Source organism: Triticum urartu, chromosome 6A (genome assembly GCF_056163025.1).
Source record: "Triticum urartu cultivar PI428250 chromosome 6A, HENAU_Tu73, whole genome shotgun sequence".
Lineage (NCBI taxonomy): Eukaryota > Viridiplantae > Streptophyta > Magnoliopsida > Poales > Poaceae > Triticum > Triticum urartu.
In genome coordinates, this window is record NC_141878.1 from 331,983,580 (window position 1) to 332,006,368 (window position 22,789).

The following is a 22,789-nucleotide window of genomic DNA, read 5'->3' on the forward strand; positions in this document are numbered from 1 at the left end:
GATAAGTGATTAGATGTTTCATCTGTGCAAATGATTTGTGCAAGTAATCCGACTAGGGTTAGTGTTCGTGCTAATAATTCCTAGCCAGGACTTGACAATTGATTTTGAATGACCTACATATGTTTGTGCCATTATTTTCTTCAAGATTGGTCTGTACATAGACGAATGTGCTTAAATTCGAACCATAATCTTTGGATATGTATATATAAATAGCCATAAATTCCTAATCCTACTTCACGACTTGTAAACATTGATTTGGTGCCAAATTTGTTTTCCTATTTGTATAGGACCTATCTGACGATGTGGACAGCGAGGATGAATGTCACATCCTGATTTTTGGCCCTTTCTTTTTCTTTTGATTTTTTGAGGATTTTGCTTGAGTTTTCTTTTTCCGTGGCTATGTGGTCTGGAAACTAGAGAAGATGACCTCTTCTTTCTTTCCAGAGTGGCTTGTCATCCTCATATCCATCCCAAGACCTTGCCATTTCCATATTGTCCCAACCCCAATATTCTTTTCCTTGGGAATATTCCTTTTTCTGTTAAAGGAATAACCCCATTTGCCATAGGTTGTGAAGCAACCTATATTTCCATCACTCCTAAAATTCCCAAATAATTCTCATAAATTTTTTGGGTCATATCTTCATCAAATATGGCCAAACTTTTCCTTGCAATGTTCAAAATTAGTTCCCAAATATTCCTTTTCCTATTCTGCCCTAAATGGCACTTTGTGAAGCAAGTGCTATTTATCTTTGCTCATTTGACCCCAAACGTTTTGGACACCTTTTCATGTCCATATAATTGCCTCATCCAAAATTCAACTCCATTTGCCTTGTAAATCTTCCTCAGTGATTTTTCAAAGTTCTCGTCTAAGGGAGTTCATTGTGAAGGAAGTACTAGCTAGGATAACCCAAATGAGTTGAAATTTGTCATGGTACCTCATATCATCAAATCAAAGCTCTCCTCAAGAATTGAGCCCATGAAATGCATCCACGTGATCTCGCCTTCAATTCTTTGCTTCTGGTCAGATTTTCAGTTTGTGAAGCAAGTATATTTTATCTTGCTCCATTCCGGATGAACATTTTCCTAAGACTTCTCCTATCCATACAACCTATCTCCACAAGATTTGGGCTCAATTCATCTAGCAATTTGTTCTCTGCAATTTTTCTAAGTTTCTGTCCAGATTCAAGCATTGTGAAGCAAGTACCATTTTGGTGTATCCATTTGGTATGAAACTTTTACAGTGACTTCATATTCTTATATAACCCATCTATTCCAAATTTCAGCTCAATCCAGGATAGTACGTGAGTGCTACTTCAAAGCTTGCTATTCTGGTCAGTATGGCACTTTGCACTACAAGTACTAGCTAAACCCCTCTGTTTGAGCTGAAACCCTGCCATCTTAATGACCTTAGTAAGTGTTAAACCCCAGCCAAATCACAGTTTTATACTCCCGAACAATCTTCTGAAGATGACAACAAACACCTTGCTGTGCGACTGAAACACTGCAAGCTCTATTCACGAATTAAGCGCAGGTGCTTGTTTCTTTGCTTCACAGCCTTCTCTGTAGTATGCCCTATCCAGCAGACAAGTTTTGTCCGATCAGAGCACGGGTAAGCGTCGGACGCACACGGTGACCACCATTTTGGCATGCAATGGACGCGTCCAAAGCGTCTTGTTGCTCGGGCCCCTCTCCTAGCGTCGCGTTAAGCGACTGTGCATGTCTTGCGGGTTCCCCGGGCTGTCACCGTTTGCCTAGACCCTTCTCACCCTCTTGTAGCTCGCTCATCGAAGCTCGTCGCCGCGCGCCCACGGTCAAACTGTTGCCGACTGTCCTTTCCTCCTTTGTCTGCTTCCTCCCCGTGCCCCCTTGGCTTGCTCTACTCCGTGAACTGAACAGTGAATCATGCATCTCACTCCATATCAGTTACAGGTAGATATACAACGGGAGCCACACATGTAGGGCATGTACCGGGTGATGGTATTAGACTAGGAAAGTTCCTACAGACTAGGGATACTAGTTACAACAGATACAATGGATAACCATCAACATTAGTGTACATCATACGTGACAGTTCAACACCCCCCCTCTTGCAGTCCGAACGGCGCCAGGCAAGATGTTCAGATTGGTGCCGAAGTCACAAAAAACCGAAGACGGCAGGCCCTTGGTGAAGACATCGGCAAACTAGGACGCCGTCGGAATGTGTAACATCTTGACCTCACCGAGTGCCACACGGTCGCGTACAAAGTGCAGGTCAATCTCCACATGCTTGGTTCGTCGATGTTGGATGGGGTTCGAGGAGTGGTACACAACGCTCACATTATCGCAATACACGATCGTTGCCCGATGAGGAGGGCGATGAAGCTCGGCGAGAAGCTGACGAAGCCAACACGACTCAGCAACGCAGTTGGCAACTGCGCGGTACTCGGCCTCGGCACTTGAACGAGACATGGTGTGTTGTTGCTTAGATGACCACGAGACCAAGTTGGATCCGAGGAACACATAGAAGCTCGAGGTGGAGCGTCGTCTGTCGGGACACCTGACCCAATCGGCATCGCTGTATGCCAGAAGATCATCTGAAGAGGAGCGATAGAGTTGGAGTCCTAAGTGTGTCGTGCCACGAAGGTAGTGAAGCACACACTTAAGCAGCTGATAGTGCACATCGATGGGAGCATGCATGACCAGGCAGAGCTGCTGGACGTCATAGGAGAGGTCGGGCCGAGTGAGGGTGAGGTATTGCAGGGCGCCGGGGAGGCGGCGGTAATGTGTGGGATCAGAGTAGGGAACCCCATCAGTGCTGGAGATCTTACTGCTGGTGTCAACGGGAGTAGAGATGGGTTTGTAGTTAAGAATATAGGCATGGTCGAGTATCTCAAGTGCGCACTGCTCCTGGGAGAGAAACAGATCTGTGGTGGAGCGATGCACGTTGACCCCAAGGAAGTGATGAATATCACCGAGATGACTCATGGAAAACTCACCGGTGAGGGAGGCGACAAGTGACTGGAGTAAAGTGGTGGTACTAGCGGTGAGGATGATATCATCAAAATACAAGAGTAGGTACGCGATAGAGGCGCCACGGTGTAGGATGAAGAGGGAGGTGTCTAGAGGACACAAAACCGAGGGAATGAAGAAACCGGGTGAACCAGAGAAACCAAGTGTGGGGTGCCTTCTTAAGCCCATAAAGAGAGTTCTTGAGATGACAAACTTGAGTGGGTGACATGGCGTCTGTGAACCCAGCAGGCTGCTGACAGTAGACTGTCTCGGCAAGATCATCATGAAGGAATGCATTCTTGATGTCCATCTGGCGGATGGACCAAGCATGCGCCGTCGCGATGCTGAGGACGACTCATAGTCATCGGTTTGACCATGGGGCTTAAGGTCTCCCCATAATCAATGCTCGGCTGCTGTGTGAATCTGAGGACCACCCATCGAGCCTTATACCACGCCAAAGTGCCATCGGGATGGAGTTATGATGGAAGATCCACTTGCCGGTCACCACGTTAACACCTGCAGGACAAGGAACCAAAGACCACGTATCATTCCGGATTAGCGCGTTAAACTCATCAAGCATTGCGGCACGCTAGTTCGGATCCCGAAGGGCTACACGATAAGATGAAGGAATAGGAGAAGGGGCATCAGCAACATGTAGGTCAAGTATTTTCTTGGGCATGGTGTAACCGGCTTTGGCCCTAGTCCGCATGGGCTGTGGATTGGCTGGCGGGGAGACATGAACGACACGGGGTGGTGGTGGTGGGCTAGGCGGAGGCAGCGATAGATGTGTCTGGGAGGGATTGGGCAGTAACATGGGACGTGCCAAGACCGAGCGGGATCTGGTCGGTTGCGAGAGAGGCTGGGGAGGCGATCCCGAGAGATGCGGGGTGGGCATTGATCCCGTTATGGGAGTCGATCCCGATGGGGAGGGGGAATGGGCTCATCACGTGCGGGCATGCGGTTGGCGGCATACTAGGTGGGGCCCGCGAAGGGACCGGGCGGGAGCGGGGGAGGCGCAGGCGTGGGGACAGGCGGGGAAGCGGGAGTGGGCCGATGGGAATTGGGGAGTGGAGGGCGGTAAGAGGAATGCAGATTGAGGGAAAGTAGAGCGACAAGTTTGGCAAGTCCATGATTTTTTGTGGCTGCGGATCCGGTGGAAGCAGAATAAGGAAGGAGCTCTCATCAAATGTAACGTCACGTGAGATGATGACTTTTCACATGAAGAGATCTAGGCAACGGTACCCTTTTTGTTCCCGTGGATAGCCAATGAAGATACATCGTGTAGATCGTGGGGAGAGCTTGTATGCGGCCGTGGCAGAAGAGTTGGCGAAACAAAGACATCCAAAAGTGCGAAGATGATCGTATGTGGGATGGACGCCGTAGAGAAGGAAGTACGGGGTGAAGTGATATATGGTGCGCGAAGCCGAACGTTGAGTAAAGTGGTGGCAGTGTGTAGCGCCTCAACCGAAAAGGGTGGAGGTAGGGCGGCTTGGAGTTGCAACGTACGGATGACATCATTAGTGGTACGAAGATGGCGCTCGGCTTTACCCTTTGTGGGGAAGTGTGGGGGCAAGTGAGGCGGAAAGAAACGCCGTTGGAGGAGAAGAAGGTGCGGAGAGCTATGGAGAGGAACTCACCACCATTGTCACATTATACACACCTAATGAGCACGCCAAATTGGGTGTAAATAAATTTGAAGAGGCGAAGGAGAGTGTCACAAGTTTTGGATTTAGTATGGAGAGGGAAGGTCCAAGAAAAATGTGTGTAATCATCCAAAACAACAAGGTAATATTTGTAGCATGAGTAGCTAACGATTGGGGATGTCCACACATCACAATGAATTAAATGAAATGGAGCACCAGTTTAGGAGCTTGACGTAGGAAATGGCAGCCGAGTATGTTTGCCCATTTTGCATGCAACACATAAGTGTGAGGGGCGAACATCATTATTACATGAGGAAAGAAAGTCTAAGCAAAAACGGGAAAACGTAGAGGAGATCGGATGCCCAAGCTGCCGATGCCATAGGTCATGCGTGGAGTTGAAGAAAGCGGTTGTGGGAGCAGCGCCATTATTGCCAGAGAAGGGGTATAAATCTCCTTCACTGTTGACCCTCAGCAGAACCTCCTTGGTGGCTAGGTCCTTCACGAAAAAGCCAAGGGGATCAAATTCCATAGAACACAAATGATCACGGGTAAATTTACGGACTGAGATGAGATATTGGACAATATTGGGAGATAAAAGAATGTGACGAAGATAGAAGTGTTGAGGTGGAAGATGAGCAATACCAATAGTGAGGACAGGGAGTCGCGAGCCATTGCCAACAATGATATGATGAGTATAAGGCGCTAAAAGGGGTTGAGACGTAGTCAGGGTACCTGGATCGCCGGTGACGTGGGAAGCGGTGCCGGTATCCATCAGCCACTCGGTGTTGGGCGGGAAGGCAGAGGCGTAACTAGGCGCTGCATGGTACACCGCCGTGGCATCCCAACTAGGAGGAGCAGCGCCGTAGGTTGGAGAAGGGGGCAGCGGCGCGGTGTTGAACAGCAAGGGATACGCCCGGTGAGGAGCGCCCGGACGGGGGCCTAGCATGCCGGCAGAATTCGGTGGGACCCAGGGGGCATGCGGCGGTAGGAAGGGCAGCCCCATCGGCGCGACATACCCATGCCAAGGCTGGGCACCGGCACCATGGCCGGTGGGGGCGTCGCCACGCCCACGACCGCGTCCGCGCCCGCAACCGCCACGCTGGTTGGGGTTAGCGCCAAGATGGCCACCACGGCCTCCCGCGCTGTTGGGGGCACGATCACCGCCCCTGTCACCGCAGTCGCCGCCGCGAGCGCCGCCACGGTCCCCCGAGCGATCGCTGCGCTCGTCATGCTGGACGGCGAGGACCTGCGCCCCCTCAGTGCGAGCCCTCTTGTCCATGGTCAGCTCGGCGAGGACGAGGCGAGAGCGAGCCTGGTTGAAGGTGGGGAAGGGGATGGTGGACTGGATGATAGCCACCTGCATCGCAAACTTTGGGCCGAGGCTGTCGAGCATCTGCAGAGTTAAAGTCTGGCCAGTCACTGGCTCCCCGACATCCGCAAGGGCGGTGGAGATGCCTTGCAGGCGGCAGCAGTAGTCGTTGATGTTGAGGTCACCCCGCACGGCCGCCCGGAATTCCTGACCGAGGTGCATGGCATGCTCGGCCTCGTTGTCGAGGAAGTACTCATGCAGGCGCGTCCAGATGGTGAAGGCGGTGGAGCCGGCGGGGGCGACGATGTCGAGGAGATAGCCCTTGATGGTGGTGAAGAACCAAAGGACGACAGTGGTGTCATCTTCACGCCAAGCAGGGTCGGCCATCCGGCGAGCCGAGACGTCACGGATGTGATCTTACACATGGTGACGCGCAAGTACGAGGATTATATAGTTGCGCCAGCGTGTGAAGTTGGTCCCGTCTAGGACCAGATTGAAGTCCAGCACGTCGGTGAGGCAGGACGAAAGGGGAGGAGGTGGGTTGGAGGAGGAGGGTTGCGACGTGGAGTTGGGTGGGAGAGTGGCAAGGGGAAGGCTGGTAGAGCCAGAGTTGTCGTCAGATCCTGAGTTGTCGACGATGGCCGGAGCGCGACGGCGCGGGTCGACGGCAGGGAGGGTGGAGGCAGCGGTTGTCAGCGTTCTGGGAACGGGGGTCCCCAGACTTGCCTGCCTGCGGCCCACGGCGTGGCTGAGCTAGCATGTCTGTACGGCCCATCTTCATCGATGAGGCATTCAAGACCCTCGCGAGGGGCCAAGCCTCGCGAGGCGGGCAACTCAAGACCTCCTCAGGAGGGGCCTCGCCAGGCAGGCTCACGAGGGGCGGAGAGATCAGGGCAAGGCAAACCTCGCGAGGTCCTCGTGACATGAGCCATGACGATCGATACCAGGCGGGCACCAACGCGCGCAGTGTCCTTGCTTCCTCTTTGCTACCAAGGGGGCAAGCGCAGGAGCGGAGTACCGAGGCATCAAGCAAAGGTTTCCATATCGGTGCAACAAGACCAAGACCAGCAGGACGACAAGACCGGAGGTCATTGTGGAGCCCAAGACGGCGTCACCACCAGAGCCTTTTGCAGGCAGGCGAAGACTAATTTTGTCAGGATAAGCTATACTAGATGTCCCCTTTCAAATTGGCCATTGTTGGCTCCCTTCCCACTCAATATTTGGGGAGAGAACCAGGGCCTATATAAGTAGAACTAGCCAATAGAGTAGGGCACAAGAAAAAGGTAGCACGAAAATAGGAGAAGAGAGGACGGATTCGGAGACCAAAAGGGGAGGGGGAGAACTCATTCAGAGGCATCTCACCCACACAAGTTCGCCAAGCACAAGGACACCTCAACCTTAGGAGGTTGTTCTTCCCCTTGTACTGTTCATCATCAGCCCAACAGGCAATCCACCACCACCACACTGGAGTAGGGTATTACACCACAACGGTGGCCCGAACCAGTATAAATCTTGTGTCTTTGTCTTGTGAGTTCGTCGAGTTCATCCGCGAGATCTTAGCAAGCTAGGGCATGGATCGATAGGGAGAAAAGCTCAGCGCGCACCCCAGTGTTCAAACCTCGAGGGTTTTGCCGGAACCCTTGATCCGACATTTGGTGCACCAGGTAGGGGTGCGCCGAAGCTTCCTTCCGTCGCTCTGCGTCCCGTTGCTTCGTCGTTTCCATGGCAGACGCGCGCCACGCTCGTGCTTCACGCCCGGCTGCCCTTGCCGCTCGCGTCGCTCAGACGGCTCACATCGGCGGGCCACCTCGTCGTTCCCCATCGCCTGCCGCCAACGCCGCGACCGGCCCGGCGGGGAACGAGCAGAAAGCATCCTTGCTGCACCCCTCGGTGCGGCGGGACGGCCGCACCGCCACTCCATCGCTGACCCCGGCCAGTTCTTCTTCCCATGCACGTCGCCCTCCCATGGATGGACGGGCCGCGCTCCTCATGGCGCACGAGCTCCTGCGCTACCGACCCGTCGACAACCTCTATGAGGGCTGGCTTGACCACATCGCCGAGCTTGTCCGCGCCGCAGGGGGCTCCCCTGCGTCGTCCCTCTCTCCGCCTCGCCCTCCGCCAGCTATGGGTGACGTAGCTCATGGAGCGCCACCACCACCTCTGCCCCAAGACGGCGCCCTAGCGCCAAGGCGTGCGGCTCCATAATGCGACCCGCGCCCGCGCGCGAAGAAAGAAGCTATCAAGAAGTCCCTCGACCGCAAGAAAATGCTCCGCCGCTCCTTGCGCCACCGCGCCAGGACCGGCTGTGGCGGCAAGACCGCGCACCACCTGTAGCGGCAGGGCGCGGACCCCATCAAGACCAAGCTCCACCCCCGAGGCGGGCCCCGGTGACCACAGCCGCTTGCCACGCTTTCACCGCCGAGCTGCGTAGTGTCGCCTAGCCAGTCAAGTTCGAGCCGGATCTGCCTCCTCGCTATGACGGCACCCCCGACCCCGTAGAGTTCTTGCAGCTCTACGAGCTGAGTATCGAAGCAGCCAACGGCGACGAGAAAGTCATGGCGAACTGGTTTCCCATGGCTCTCAAGGATGGCGCCCGCTCCTGGCTCCTGAACCTGCCACCGGGCTCGATCTCCTCCTGCAACGAGATGCGCAACCGCTTTGTCGTCAACTTCCAGGGCACTCACGACCGCCCACCGGCTGTGGGTGACCTGCACTGCGTCAGGCAGCAACCGGGAGAGACCCTCCAGAAGTACATCTAGCGCTTCAGCAACGTCCACCTTAAGATCCCCAAGGTGACGGACCAAGCCATCATCTCTGCATTCTCTGATGGCGTCCGAGACGTCAAGATGAAGGAATAGCTCACTATCCACAAGGAGCTGTGCACGTCCCTGGAGTTGTTAAACTTGGCGACCAAGTGCGCAAGAGCTGAGGAGGGGAGCCTCTCCCTCCTCGAGCTCCCAGCCGCAGACCCGGAGAAGAAGAAAGCCAAGGCCAAGGACGTGAAGCGCAAGGGAGCAGCCGTGGTCGCAGCGGAACCAGACACCAAGCATGGCAGAGACCAACCAAAGTCATCCAAGAGCAGCCGTCTGTTCTGCGCCTTCCACAACCTGAATACCCACAACACCAGCGACTGTCAAGAGTTCAGGGCCATTCACAAAGGACGCTTCGGTCGACGCCCCGAGCGCGGCGACCCGGGCTACGGCCGAGGAGGAGGACGTGGTGGCGGACGGTGGGACGACCGTGGCCCGCGCCAGGAGTGGCGCGACCGGCCTCATGAGGACCGCTGGCAGGATCAACCTCGCGAGGGCGCCTTGAGGGATCAACCTCATGAGGATCATCCTCAAGGCAACGCCAGACTCCCTCCGCTGCCGCCACCGCCAAGAAGGAATGATGAACACCATCAAGACAAGGGGGCTGGGGGCTTCCAGGAACCGCCTGCTATCGCCTGCATGTTGGGGGAGCCCAGGCCCCAGCCTCACAGCGTATCTTCAAGCAGTTTGCTCATGAAGTGAATGCAATCCTCCCCAAGCTCGAAGCCACATGCCCGCTCAGATGGTCCTAGTGCCCCATCACGTTCAACTCGACAGATCAGCTCAAGTGCGCAGCTAACGCTGGCGCCCTCCCGATGCTTTGCTCCCAACTCATCAGCAATGTGCAAGTTACCAAGACCCTCATCGATGGCGGCACAGGGCTCAACGTCCTGTCCGTCAACACGTTCGACAACCTCCAAGTGCCATATGACCAGCTTCAGCCTACCAAGACTTTCTCAGGAGTGACCGACAGTTCCACCACATTGATAGGGCAGGTCCACCTCCCTGTCACCTTCGGGGAACGCAAGAACTACCGCACCGAGCTCATCGACTTCGACGTCGCACACATCCATCTTCCATACAATGCCATCCTCGGGTATCCAGCCCTGGCCAAGTTCATGGCGGTGACCCATCACGGCTACAATGTCCTCAAGATGCTAGGAAGCGGCCGGATCATCATGGTCCCATGTGAAGAAAGAGATGCGCTGTGCTCCTTTGAGCGTGCCTTCCAAGCTACTGCAATCGACGACACCGACAGCAAGGGCGAGGGCCCTCCTGAGGTCATCCCCAAGAAAAAGAAGCAGCTGCGCCATGGAGGAACTCAGGAGGGTGGCATCATAGCCGGAGCCTCATCAGGATCAGCGCCCGCTCCCGAGGCGCCTCCCTCCATCGCATAGGAAGGCGCGCCCGGCGCCCTTCTCGGGCAGGGCTTGGGGGCATTCTTCTGGAAGGCCTTAGACCTTGCCCACATCACGAGGGAGGCACTTGTGCACCACTTGGAGGCGTGCTTCACGGCACATTTCCCTCAGGAGGGCACATGGCAAGGATCTCCCACCATTCATGTAACACCCTCGATGCGACTATATCTCCCACGTGTCGAGGCACGACTTAGAGGCATAATCGCATTGAAGGCATATGTCGCAAGTGAGGTAATCTTCACGCAACCCATGTAATATAATAAAGGAAAGAGAAACATAGTTGGCTTACAATCGCCACTTCACACAATTACATGAATAAAGCATTACATCAATCAGATACAATCAAGGCCCGACTACGGAACCAAAATAAAAGAAGAACCCCAAATGCGACAAAGGTCCCCGATCGACCCCAACTGGGCTCCACTACTGATCAACTAGAACGGAACAACACAAAGGACAAGATCTTCATCGAGCTCCTCCTGAGCTTGGTTGCGTCAACTGCCATTTAAGCTTATGAGTAAGGTAAAGGTATGAGGTGGAGCTGCAGCAAGCGACTAGCATATATGGTGGCTAACATACGCAAAAGAGAGCGAGAAGAGAAAGCAAAGCACGGTCGAGAATCTATGATCAAGAAGTGATCCTAGAACAACCTATGTCAAGCATGACTCCAACAACCGTGTTCACTTCCCGGCCCCCACCGGAAAGAGACCATCATGGTTACACGCGCGGTTGATTCATTTTAATTAAGGTCGACTTTAGGTTTTCTACAACCGGACGTTAACAAATTCCCATCTGCCCATAACCGCGGGCACGGCTTTCGAAAGTTCAATCCCTGCAGGGGAGTCCCAACTTAGCCCATGACAAGCTCTCACGGTCAACGAAGGAATAGACCTCCTCCCAAGACATTCCGATCAGACTCGGTATCTCGGTAACTCAAGACATTTCGACAGGTTAAAACAAGACCAGCAACACCGCCCGAATGTGCCGACAAATCCCGATAGGAGCTGCACATATCTCTTTCTCAGGGCACACTCAGATGAGCCAGACGTCGGGTAGGCCAGCCCAGAGTTGCCCCTGGTACCCTCGGACATCGCTCAGTTGGACCAACACTCAGAGGAGCACTGGCCCGGGGGGGGGGGGGTAAAATAATGATGACCCTTGGGCTGGCCAACCAAAGGGAAAGAAAAGGCTAGGTGGCGAATGGTAAAACCAATGTTGGGCATTGCTGGAAGAGCTTTACTTAAGGCGAACTGTCAAGGGGTTCCCATTATAGCCCAACCGCGTAAGGGACGCAAAATCCGAGAACATAACACTGATATGACGGAAACTAGGGCGGAAAGAGTGGAACAAAACACCAGGCATAAGGCCGAGCCTTCCAGCCTTTACCAAGTATATAGATGCATTAATTAAATAAGATATATAGTGATATCCCAACAAGTAAACATGTTCCAACAAGAAACAGACTTCAATCTTCACCTGCAACTAACAACGCTATAAGAGGGGCTGAGCAAAGCGGTAACATAGCCAATCAACGGTTTGCTAGGACATGGTGGGTTTGAGGTTTGACATGGCAATTTGGGAGGCTTGAAAGCAAATGGTAGGCATCGTAGCAATGGCATAGCAAAAGAGCGAGCAAACTAGCATAGCAAAGATAGTAGTGATTCCGAGGGTATGATCATCTTGCCTGAAATCCCGCAAGGAAGAAGAACGAGTCCATGAAGAAGACAAACGGACGTAGACGAACGGTTCCTCACAAACGCGACGTTATCGGAACAAACCCGAAGAAGCAACACCGGAAAAGAAACACACAATATAGTAAACAACCACGACATAGACATCAACGGGTTTGGCATACTACTTATTCTCGTAGAAAAGATTAAGAGATATATAACATCAGACTTGGGAAGGTATTGAATGAACCACCGGAAGGGTTGAAACAACGAATAAATTGATACGATAAGAAAGAAGAAGAAATCTTGAACAAACCACCGTAAGAATTGAAAATGAACGAATAAAAGATAACGAATCACCGGGAAGAATTTGCAGATGAATGAAGATGCTTGAGAGAAACTAGATACATGAGAACGAAGGGATCACGAACTGATTAAAGATCACTTGAACAAAGCACCGGTAAAATTGGAGAATGATAACTGAAAGTTGAGAATGAATAATCCCGAAATAATGGCCTTTGGAGAATCAAACTGAACAAACTCCTGAATTTGCACCGAATGGATAAAAGAATTGTCACGATCAAAACAATTAGGAGAGGATGGCAACAAGCTAGAATCATGAATCTTGAAGAGAATGGAGCAACATATGGAGGAAAAATTCTTCTTCGGTCTTCAAGTGTTATGAAAGACGATGAGAGACACCACCATGAATTATTGAGACACTCCGGAATGAAGAATGGAAAAGTTGAGCCAACGATGAAAAGAAATTGAAAGATCTTGGAGAAACACATCTGACTGATGAAAAAAAAATCCGTTCTTACGTCAAACTTCGAAAAGAATTTGAGAATAACTCCGGGAAAATAGAAGAGTCAGGTAAGATCCTGGGAAAAGACCTGTGGGTTAGGGCTCACTCAAAAGAAACACCGTCGAACAATTCAAAAGAGGGAATGCACCGGTAAAATTGCATGGCTTGAATGAGATAACAATCTCGAAATAGGTTGAGCGGATCTTGGATGACAAGACGAGCCTTCTGAGATATCTTCAGCCCTCCGGAACAATTGAACAGCGAGAGGTGAATGATTAAGGATTGCACCGGCATGAGAAGGTATTTGAAACGAGGAAAAAGGATATGATCCACAAATCTTGACTTGGTTCCACCGGAGAAGAAAAGAACGAAAGATGATGAACTTGAACCTCTATTAGAATCATCATGAGAATCACCAGATAAGAACATTGACAAAAAAGAATGGAGAGACTTCACATCAATGAGATGATACTTGATTAAGAAATCTGAGTTCTCGAAGAAAAAGGGTGGGAGGGCGGGAAAAACAAAGACAATTTGGGATGGATGAAACGAACGCCGTTGAGAGAGCTGATACTTGATCTTGCAGATGTTGAAATGATCGGATCCACTTGAAGAGAAACACACCGGTGAAAATGATTGACAAGACAATCTTGATGATCAAGAAGGATTGGTATCCACATCGGAGTATGAGAACACCATTTGGGGGAGGTATGGAATCAACATTTGACTTCGAAGCAACTCGAATACCACAACTCAAAACAAAAACAAAGGGATTGGCTTGCAGAATAAGCCGGAACAAACATATGATAGAGATTTCGTCCGAAGTTTTTGTGGTGGGGCCTACACGGGCTCGATCGTACAACACCATCATGTACAAGGTAGTGCACATGACATACGAAGCGTCCTCGAGTCGGCATAGCCAAGGACTCTTTAAGACACAACGAGACCACTTTAAAACCGACCGTGAATAGGCGGACCACTAGACGTCGAACCCCAATTTCATATCATACATCTGTCGGAAAGATATCCTAAGAACTACTTGAATTCCCGCCTATGAAACTCCCGAACTTTTCCGATTATGCAATCAGGTGTTGGGGATACAGGGGAAGCATAATATCTCACCCAAACTAACAAATCCTACATTCAGCTGTATCCATCCTTCAACACATAACCAAGAAACCTTCGGAAATCATCTACCTCAACCTTCGAAAAGCATCCGTTATACAAGTTATGGCGATACTCCTGAACTCCCGCCCCAGTACTGGGTGGCGTCGAGGTTATCTCACCAACGAACTGCATAAAAGAGATTTTCGATGTCGGCGTACTAAACTTAGGTATTCCAGAACTGCAACGATAAAATTATAACGACAACACCTCAGAGCTCAACTCCCCGGGACACATCCACAAAACCCCTGACAGGAGGCACCAAGACAATGTTCTCATCATAAGCCATCGGAACGATTCCAAGATACTCACGTGATCCTAAATTTTTTTTAGTGAAATTTGAGAAGAGAAGAGTCAAAACTCTACGTCAGGATGTGTTACCAGAGCGATGAGGAGACTGGGAAGTAAAAAAGAATTCCTAAACTCTCCGATATATAATTCCTAAAGACTCAAAACATTTTTCTAGACACAACTCGGCCGCTAAAAACGATCAAGCAATGGGGCTCCTAAGGTCGGGGAAGGCTCTGATTACCAACTTGTAACACCCTGATGCGACTATATCTCCCACGTGTCGAGGCACGACTTAGAGGCATAATCGCATTGAAGGCATAAGTCGCAAGTGAGGTAATATTCACACAACCCATGTAATATAATAAAGGAAAGACAAACATAGTTGGCTTACAATCGCCACTTCACACAATTACATGAATAAAGCATTACATCAATCAGATACAATCAAGGCCCGACTATGGAACCAAAATAAAAGAAGAACCCCAAATGCGACAAAGGTCCCCGATCGACCCCAACTAGGCTCCACTACTGATCAACTAGAATGGAACAACACAAAGGACAAGATCTGCATCGAGCTCCTCCTGAGCTTGGTTGCGTCAACTGCCCGGTCTCATCGGCACCTGCAAGCTGGTTTTGGAAGTAACTGTGAGCCATGGGGACTCAGCAATCTCGCACCCTCGCGATCAATACTATTTAAGCTTATGGGTAAGGTAAAGGTATGAGGTGGAGCTGCAGCAAGCGACTAGCATATATGGTGGCTAACATACGCAAAAGAGAGCGAGAAGAGAAAGCAAAGCACGGTCGAGAATCTATGATCAAGAAGTGATCCTAGAACAAGCTACGTCAAGCATGACTCCAACAACCGTGTTCACTTCCCGGCCCCCACCGGAAAGAGACCATCATGGTTACACACGCGGTTGCTTCATTTTAATTAAGGTCGAGTTTAGGTTTTCTACAACCGGACGTTAACAAATTCCCATCTGCCCATAACCGCGGGCACGACTTTCGAAAGTTCAATCCCTGCAGGGGAGTCCCAACTTAGCCCATGACAAGCTCTCACGGTCAACGAAGGAATAGACCTCCTCCCAAGACATTCCGATCAGACTCGGTATCTCGGTAACTCAAGACACTTCGACAGGTTAAAACAAGACCAGCAACACCGCCCGAATGTGCCGACAAATCCCGATAGGAGCTGCACATATCTCTTTCTCAGGGCACACTCAGATGAGCCAGAAGTCGGGTAGGCCAGCCCAGAGTTGCCCCTGGTAGCCTCGGACATCGCTCAGTTGGACCAACACTCAGAGGACCACTGGCCCGGGGGGGGGGGGGTAAAATAATGATGACCCTTGGGCTGGCCAACAAAAGGGAAAGAAAAGGCTAGGTGGCGAATGGTAAAACCAATGTAGGGCATTGCTGGAAGAGCTTTACTTAAGGCGAACTATCAAGGGGTTCCCATTATAGCCCAACCGCGTAAGGGACGCAAAATCCGAGAACATAACACCGATATGACGGAAACTAGGGCGGCAAGAGTGGAACAAAACACCAGGCATAAGGCCGAGCCTTCCACCCTTTACCAAGTATATAGATGCATTAATTAAATAAGATATATAGTGATATCCCAACAAGTAAACATGTTCCAACAAGGAACAGACTTCAATCTTCACCTGCAACTAACAACGCTATAAGAGGGGCTGAGCAAAGTGGTAACATAGCCAATCAACGGTTTGCTAGGACATGGTGGGTTAGAGGTTTGACATGGCAATTTGGGAGGCTTGAAAGCAAATGGTAGGCATCGTAGCAATGGCATAGCAAAAGAGCGAGCAAACTAGCATAGCAAAGATAGTAGTGATTCCGAGGGTATGATCATCTTGCCTGAAATCCCGCAAGGAAGAAGAACGAGTCCATGAAGAAGACAAACGGACGTAGACGAACGGTTCCTCACAAACGCGACGTTATCGGAACCAACCCGAAGAAGCAAAACCGGAAAAGAAACACACAATATCGTAAACAACCACGACATAGACATGGCAGGATGCACAAAAAATTATGATGCATGTCCGGTTTAAAGAGGCATGGCAAAATGCACAAACAATCCTACAAATTAAGTGGAGCTCAATATTCAACGAGTTGCATATTGACGGAGCACCACATCAATTATTTAGTTCTCTCTCATTTATGTACCCAACAAGATTAAATATTGTTAGCATGGCAAGAGGTGAAGCAAATTAAAACTAGCTATCTAGTCAAGTTTAAATGAGGCCGGAAACAACGAACAACAATTTCCGGAAACTCCTCATATGCATATTTTAAAGTTTGGTACTGTTCTGCCCTAAACAATATTTTAGAGTTTTTAAACATGCAAAGTAAAGCCACCATGTTAAACTAGGCATTTTTCTACCCCATTTACATATAAATATTATTTAAAACCGAGCTACGGTTATTTAGTTATGAAATAAATCATTTTAGCATGGCATAGGAGCAATTTTAACCAAACAGCATTTTTAAACATTTTAAACATGGTTGAAAATGACATATTATGAAACTAGACAAAATTCTAAGCAAGTTTCATATATAAATCATTTTAAACCGATGCACCAATTGTGAGTTATTATATGCATGAAGTTGAAGGTCTTTTCTGTAAAACAGCACACTCTGGATAAATAGCTAAATTCGCAGGCAGGAAAAAAAACAATGAACGGACCGAAACTACTGGGTCTAGCCCACAACACCGAGGGGAACTGGACTGGGCGTCCTCACCTCGGGCCTTCATAGGCCGATCGGGAACGCGGCCCGCTAGCGAGCGGAGGCAGGCCGGCTCGCTCGGGCGGAGCTGGGCCGCGGAGCTGAAGATGGGGCCCACATGGGGAGGCACTGCGAGCGGGCGAGCTCGTCCCTGGCTTTGTGAAGAAGACGGCGGCGGTGGATGGATGAACTCCGGTGAGACCTGGGACTCCAGCGACATGGGAAGACGACGGGAATGGGCAGATCCGGTCCCTAGGCACCGGATCCGGCCGGAGGTGGATGAGGACGGTGAGGTGCGGCACGGATCCGAGTGCAGGAACGACGGGGGTCGCGAGATCCGGCGAACACCATGCGGCGGCGCGATGAGGCTCTGGGGTCCTGCGAAAACATGGGGAGAGAGAGCTCTGTGAGAGGAAGAGTAAGAAGCAGAGGCAGGGGAAGGAGAGAGGAGCATGTGGAGGAAATCGGCCTAGTGGTCGCTGGCGGCGAGGCGCTGGTCGCCTGCGGGAATCGGGCGCAGGCAGAGCGAAGGCGGTGCTCAGGGCGCGGGGGAGTGCGGGCGTGCAGCGGCGGCTCAGGCCCGCTTCGGCCCGGGGCAGGCCACGGCGAAGTGGGGGCACTGGGGAGGCGATGTGGCGAGCTGGGGTTGGCTGCAGGGCGCCGGGAGGTGACTGTCGCGCCCGGATTGGTCCGGGATGCGGCGGCGGCGACAAGTGGCGGAGGTGTAGTGGGGCGGCGTTGAATCCGAGGAGGAGGGGGGTTGGCTGCGGCAGGAGGTAGGGGAAGGGGTCTAGGTTGCCCAAAATGGACTAGGGGTGTCCTTATATAGAAAATTTGCTAGGGTTTGGGGGTTAGGAGGGGTTTTCGAGCCGTACGATCGCGATCGGATGACCCGGAGCGGAGGGGGGGGGGGGTAGATAGGTGGGCTAGTGGGCTGTGAAGAGAGGTTGGGCTGACATGAGAGGAGAGGAGTGCAGCCTGGCAACTGTTTCCGGAGACCGAAAACGTCCGACGAAAAGACCGGCTATACTGCCGCTATAGTTTAACGGTTGGGCTATCAAACGAACTCCGAATGCGATGAAACTTGACAGGCGGTCTATCTACACTATAACAAGACCGCATGCCAACTCTCATCCCATTCCGAGAACATTTTCCAGCCACTTATAAAATAATATTTCGGACATGCCACGGGCGCGTGCAAGTGTGTCTGGGCTCAGAACAGACAACGGAAGGAACGAGGAGACCTGGACGGATGCAAGTTTTGAAAACATGATGCTGCAATGCACATGATGACATGACAAGATGCAACACGCAAGCGAATGACATGGCAACGACGGCGAATAACTGGAGGACACCTGGCACATCGGTCTCGGGGTGTTACAATTCAGGAGTTCATCAACAAGACCACCTAGGAATTGCAAGACGCAAGGGCCATGCGCGGCGACTGCCGCTCACGAGGCGTGATACGTCTCCAACGTATCTATAATTTTTGATTGCTCCATGGTATATTATCTACTGTTTTGGACATTATTGGGCTTTATTTTCCACTTTTATATTATTTTTGGGACTAACCTATTAACCGGAGGCCCAGCCCAGAATTGTTGTTTTTTGCATGTTTTAGGGTTTCGAAGAAAAGGAATATCAAATGGAGTCCAAATGGAATGAAACCTTCGGGAACGTGATTTTCTCAACGAACAAGACCCAGAACACTTGGACCCTACGTCAAGACACAAAAGAGGAGGCCACGAGGTAGGGGGCGCGCCTACCCCCCCAGGCTCGCCCTCCACCCTCGTGGGCCCCCTGTTGCTCCACCGACATACTCCTTCCTCCTATATATACCTACGTACCCCCAAACGATCACATACGGAGCCAAAACCCTAATTCCACCGCCGTAACTTTCTGTATCCACGAGATCCCATCTTGGGGCCTGTTCCGAAGCTACGCCGGAGGGGGAATCCATCACGGAGGGCTTCTACATCAAAACCATAGCCCCTCCTATCAAGTGTTAGTAGTTCACCTTAGACCTACGGGTCCATAGTTAGTAGCTAGATGGCTTCTTCTCTCTTTTTGGATCTTAATACAATGTTCTCCCCCTCTCTTGTGGAGAACTATTCGATGTAATCTTCTTTTTGCGGTGTGTTTGTTGAGATCGATGAATCGTGGGTATATGATCAAGTCTATCTATGAACAATATTTGAATCTTCTCTGAATTCTTTTATGTATGATTGGTTATCTTTGCAAGTCTCTTCGAATTATCAGTTTGGTTTGGCCTACTAGATTGATCTTTCTTGCAATGGGAGAAGTGCTTAGCTTTGGGTTCAATCTTGCGGTATCCTTTCCCAGTGACAGTAGGGGCAGCAAGGCATGTATTGTATTGTTGCCATCGAGGATAACAAGATGGGGTCTTCATCATATTGCATGAGTTCATCCCTCTACATCATGTCATCTTGCTTAAGGCGTTACTCTGTTTTCATTAACTTAATACTCTAGATGCATGCTGGATAGCAGTTGATGAGTGGAGTAATAGTAGTAGATGCAGGCAGGAGTCGGTCTACTTGTCTCGGACGTGATGCCTATATACATGATCATACCTAGATATTCTCATAACTATGCTCAATTCTGTCAATTGCTCAACAGTAATTTGTTCACCCACCGTAGAATACTTATGCTCTCGAGAGAAGCCACTAGTGAAACCTATGGCCCCCGGGTGCGAGCCTTCGTGTGGATTGCTTATTGGCTCGTGAGTGGAGTTTTTTGCCGCTCCATGTTGGCCGTGAGGTCGTCTATCCAGCCTGGTGGCCGTTTTGATTTTTTGTTGTGGGGGGTCTAGGGCCTCCTAATTGAATTCGGGTAGCAACTTCCGCTTCGGGTAGCTCTTGGTGCGGCGATTACCACCATACTTCGCTGCTGTGTTGAGTACTTTACTCCATCTGATTTAGAGTGTGTCCTGCATAGCCTTGAGCCTTTGCTTATGCTTTTTCAGACTCCTCGCGGTGGCAACAAGCCTTTGACGGGCATTCTGCTGCTCCGGGTGCCTGTCCGGCGTTATGTCATCCGGACTATTATCTTTGACAGAATTGGTTTGTTCGGTTTGATTTTCCGTATTGCCGTGGTCCGGCAGTGGTTTACCCTGCTCCAACGCTGGGTCTGTATGATCGTTATTTCTGCCGAGGCGGGATTTGGGGCGGCGCTTACGCCGCCGCTTTGACTGCTTCTCGAGGGGACAAGCCTTCGTTGCGTCCTTCCGTTCCTCGTCTTGTTTTGGTGCGTCCACCATGTATACGTCATGTGATGAGGTGGACGTCCAGCGCCCTATGGGCGGTGATTCCTCTTCGCCTCCCGCATCGTCGTCCATACAGTCGATGTTTTCGGAGTCGAAGTCGAGCATGTCGGTTGAGTTGTCGACAGTGGCTACCAAGTGGGTGGTGGGTGGGCCTCGAATTTCTTCGTCGTCCGCATCCCAGTCCTGCCGGACATAGTTCGGCTAGGATTCTCCTGACAAGGAGAGAGACCTTAATGAGTTCGGTATGTCGCCAAAGGGCGAGTACTGAAAAATATCCACGGAGGTAAACTCCATGATTGGCGCACAATCAGATTCGATAGGAACGGGCGTAGGCGGTTCGGAGTCCGTGGCCGGAGAAAGATCCGGCAGTTTAACCACACAACTCTCGTGCAAGGCAAGGTCGATGTTCGGCTCGACCGCCGCTGAGGGTAAGGCCTCCGTGGCGGGGTCCATCCACCCGTCCGCAGAAGGAGCGACTGGCTCCGAATTGAGGGTCGGAGCGGCTGCCGGTGCGATCTCCTTAACACTGTCCGATGGGAGAGCTAAGTCATGCTCATCATGACCGCGTGGCGCACAAGGCAGAGGCTCGAATCCGTCGAAGATCAAATCTCCACGGATATCAGCCGTGTAGTTTAAGCTTCCAAACCTGACCAGGTGGCCAGGGGCGTAACTTTCCATCTGCTCGAGATGGCCAAGCGAATTGGCCCGCAGTGCAAAGCCACCGAGCATGAAGATCTGTCCGGGGGGAAAAGTCTCACCCTGGACCGCATCGCTATCGAGGATAGTAGGATCCATCAAGCCAAACAGCGACGACACAAAGGAACTCTCAATGAAAGCACCAATGTCGGTGTCAAAACCGGTGGATGTTGGGTAGGGGGTCCCGAAATATGCGTCTAGGCCGGATGGTAACAGGAGGCAGGGGACACGATGTTTTACCCAGGTTCCGGCCCTCTTGATCGAGGTAAAACCCTACGTCCTGCTTGATTAATATTTATGATATGGGTAGTACGAGAGTAGATCTACCACGAGATCGGAGAGGCTAAACCCTAGAAGCTAGCCTATGGTATGATTGTATGTTGTGGTTGTTGTCCTACGGACTAAAACACTTCGGTTTATATAAACACCGGAGAGGGTTAGGGTTACACAAGGTCGGTTACAAAGGAGGAGATATCCATATCCGTATTGCCTAGCTTGCCTTCCACGCTAAGTAGAGTCCCATCCGGACACGAGACGAAGTCTTCAATCTTGTATCTTCATAGTCTAACAGTCTGGCCAATAGAGATAGTCCGGCTGTCCGGAGACCCCCTAATCTAGGACTCCCTCACCCCCTTTTTTATTATTATTTCCTTTGCACACCCACTGACAGGCAGGGCCCACCTGTCATAGACACAGCCACACAGGGCCCAGCTGGCAGCCTCTCTCCCGTTTCCTTCTTTTTCTTTTATTTCAGATTCGTCTTAGTTTCCATTTCTGGCATATGGGATCTTTCCATTTCTGGCAAGTCCAATTCTGGACGTTCTAAATATGGAAATTGCCAAATCTGTTCATTTCCAGTTTGGGCAGTATATCATTCTAAGCATTTGTGATGATTTTTCTACAGTAACCTAGACATATTATACATGTTTTTGGGGTAGAAAAATCCCACCAATCCTGTGGTGGCATTAGTTTCTGCATTTGAGCAAGTTCATGAACATGTCATTTTACATCATGTTGCTATTTTGTCTTTTATGCATGACTAAATTCAAACATGATATGTGGTATTTTGACACATGTGGAGCTTCCTTTCATGTCTACTCCATGCTATCATTTATTTCATGCCATGAAGTGCACTGTGATGAGTTCCACAAGCTTGTAAACTTGCTATCGTGAATTTGTTTCAGAGGTCACTTGTCACAAGTGTGGGATGAAAGATCACTATTCCAGCAAGTGCACCCAAGGGCGCCTTCCACCTCCTCCTCCTGTGGGGTCTCTAAGAAATGCAGTTGTCAAGAACAATCCCAAGTTTGCAAAGGTGAACATGTTGAATGCAGCTCAAGCAGAGGATTCTTCAGATGTGATCATGGGTAACCTCTCAGTTAACTCTATTCCTGCCAAAGTGTTGTTTGATTCTGGTGCTTCGCGTTCTTTCATTTCAATACCTTTTGCATCAAAGCATGAGTTTGTTTTTCAAGATTTGGCTAGGCCATTGTCTGTTGTTTCTCCGGGTAAAGTGATGTACTCAAGCAGCTTTATTTCGAATGTCGGTATCAAGATGGGCAATTATGAATTGCTGGCTTCCCCAATTGTTCTCGGCAATTCCGATATTGATCTCATTCTTGGCATGGATTGGCTTTCTCAGCACAAGGCCTTTCTTGATTGTGCTGCCAAGGAGATTAAATTGACGCATCCTTCTGAAGATGTGATCATCTTTGACGCTCGTGATGAAACCATTCGGTTGTGCTCTCTCAATGAGAAAGGCGAGATCAGCGCTATTTCTCAGATTCCAGTTGTTTGTGAGTACCAAGATGTCTTTCCTGAAGAGCTTTCGGGTATGACTCCTCACTGGCGAGTCGAGTTTGTTATTTATCCCGGTACAGAACCCGTTTGCAAGCGCCCACACAAGCTTGGGCCAAAATAGCTGAAAGAATTGAAGAAACAGCTTGATGAACAAGAACGCATGGGTCTGA

At 50.6% G+C, this 22,789-nt stretch overlaps 1 pseudogene; it reads right to left on the reverse strand.

The window, feature by feature from the left end:
- Positions 1 to 3,370: 3,370 nt before the first annotated feature.
- LOC147965158 (uncharacterized) lies at positions 3,371 to 8,294 on the reverse strand (annotated as a pseudogene).
- Positions 8,295 to 22,789: the final 14,495 nt, after the last annotated feature.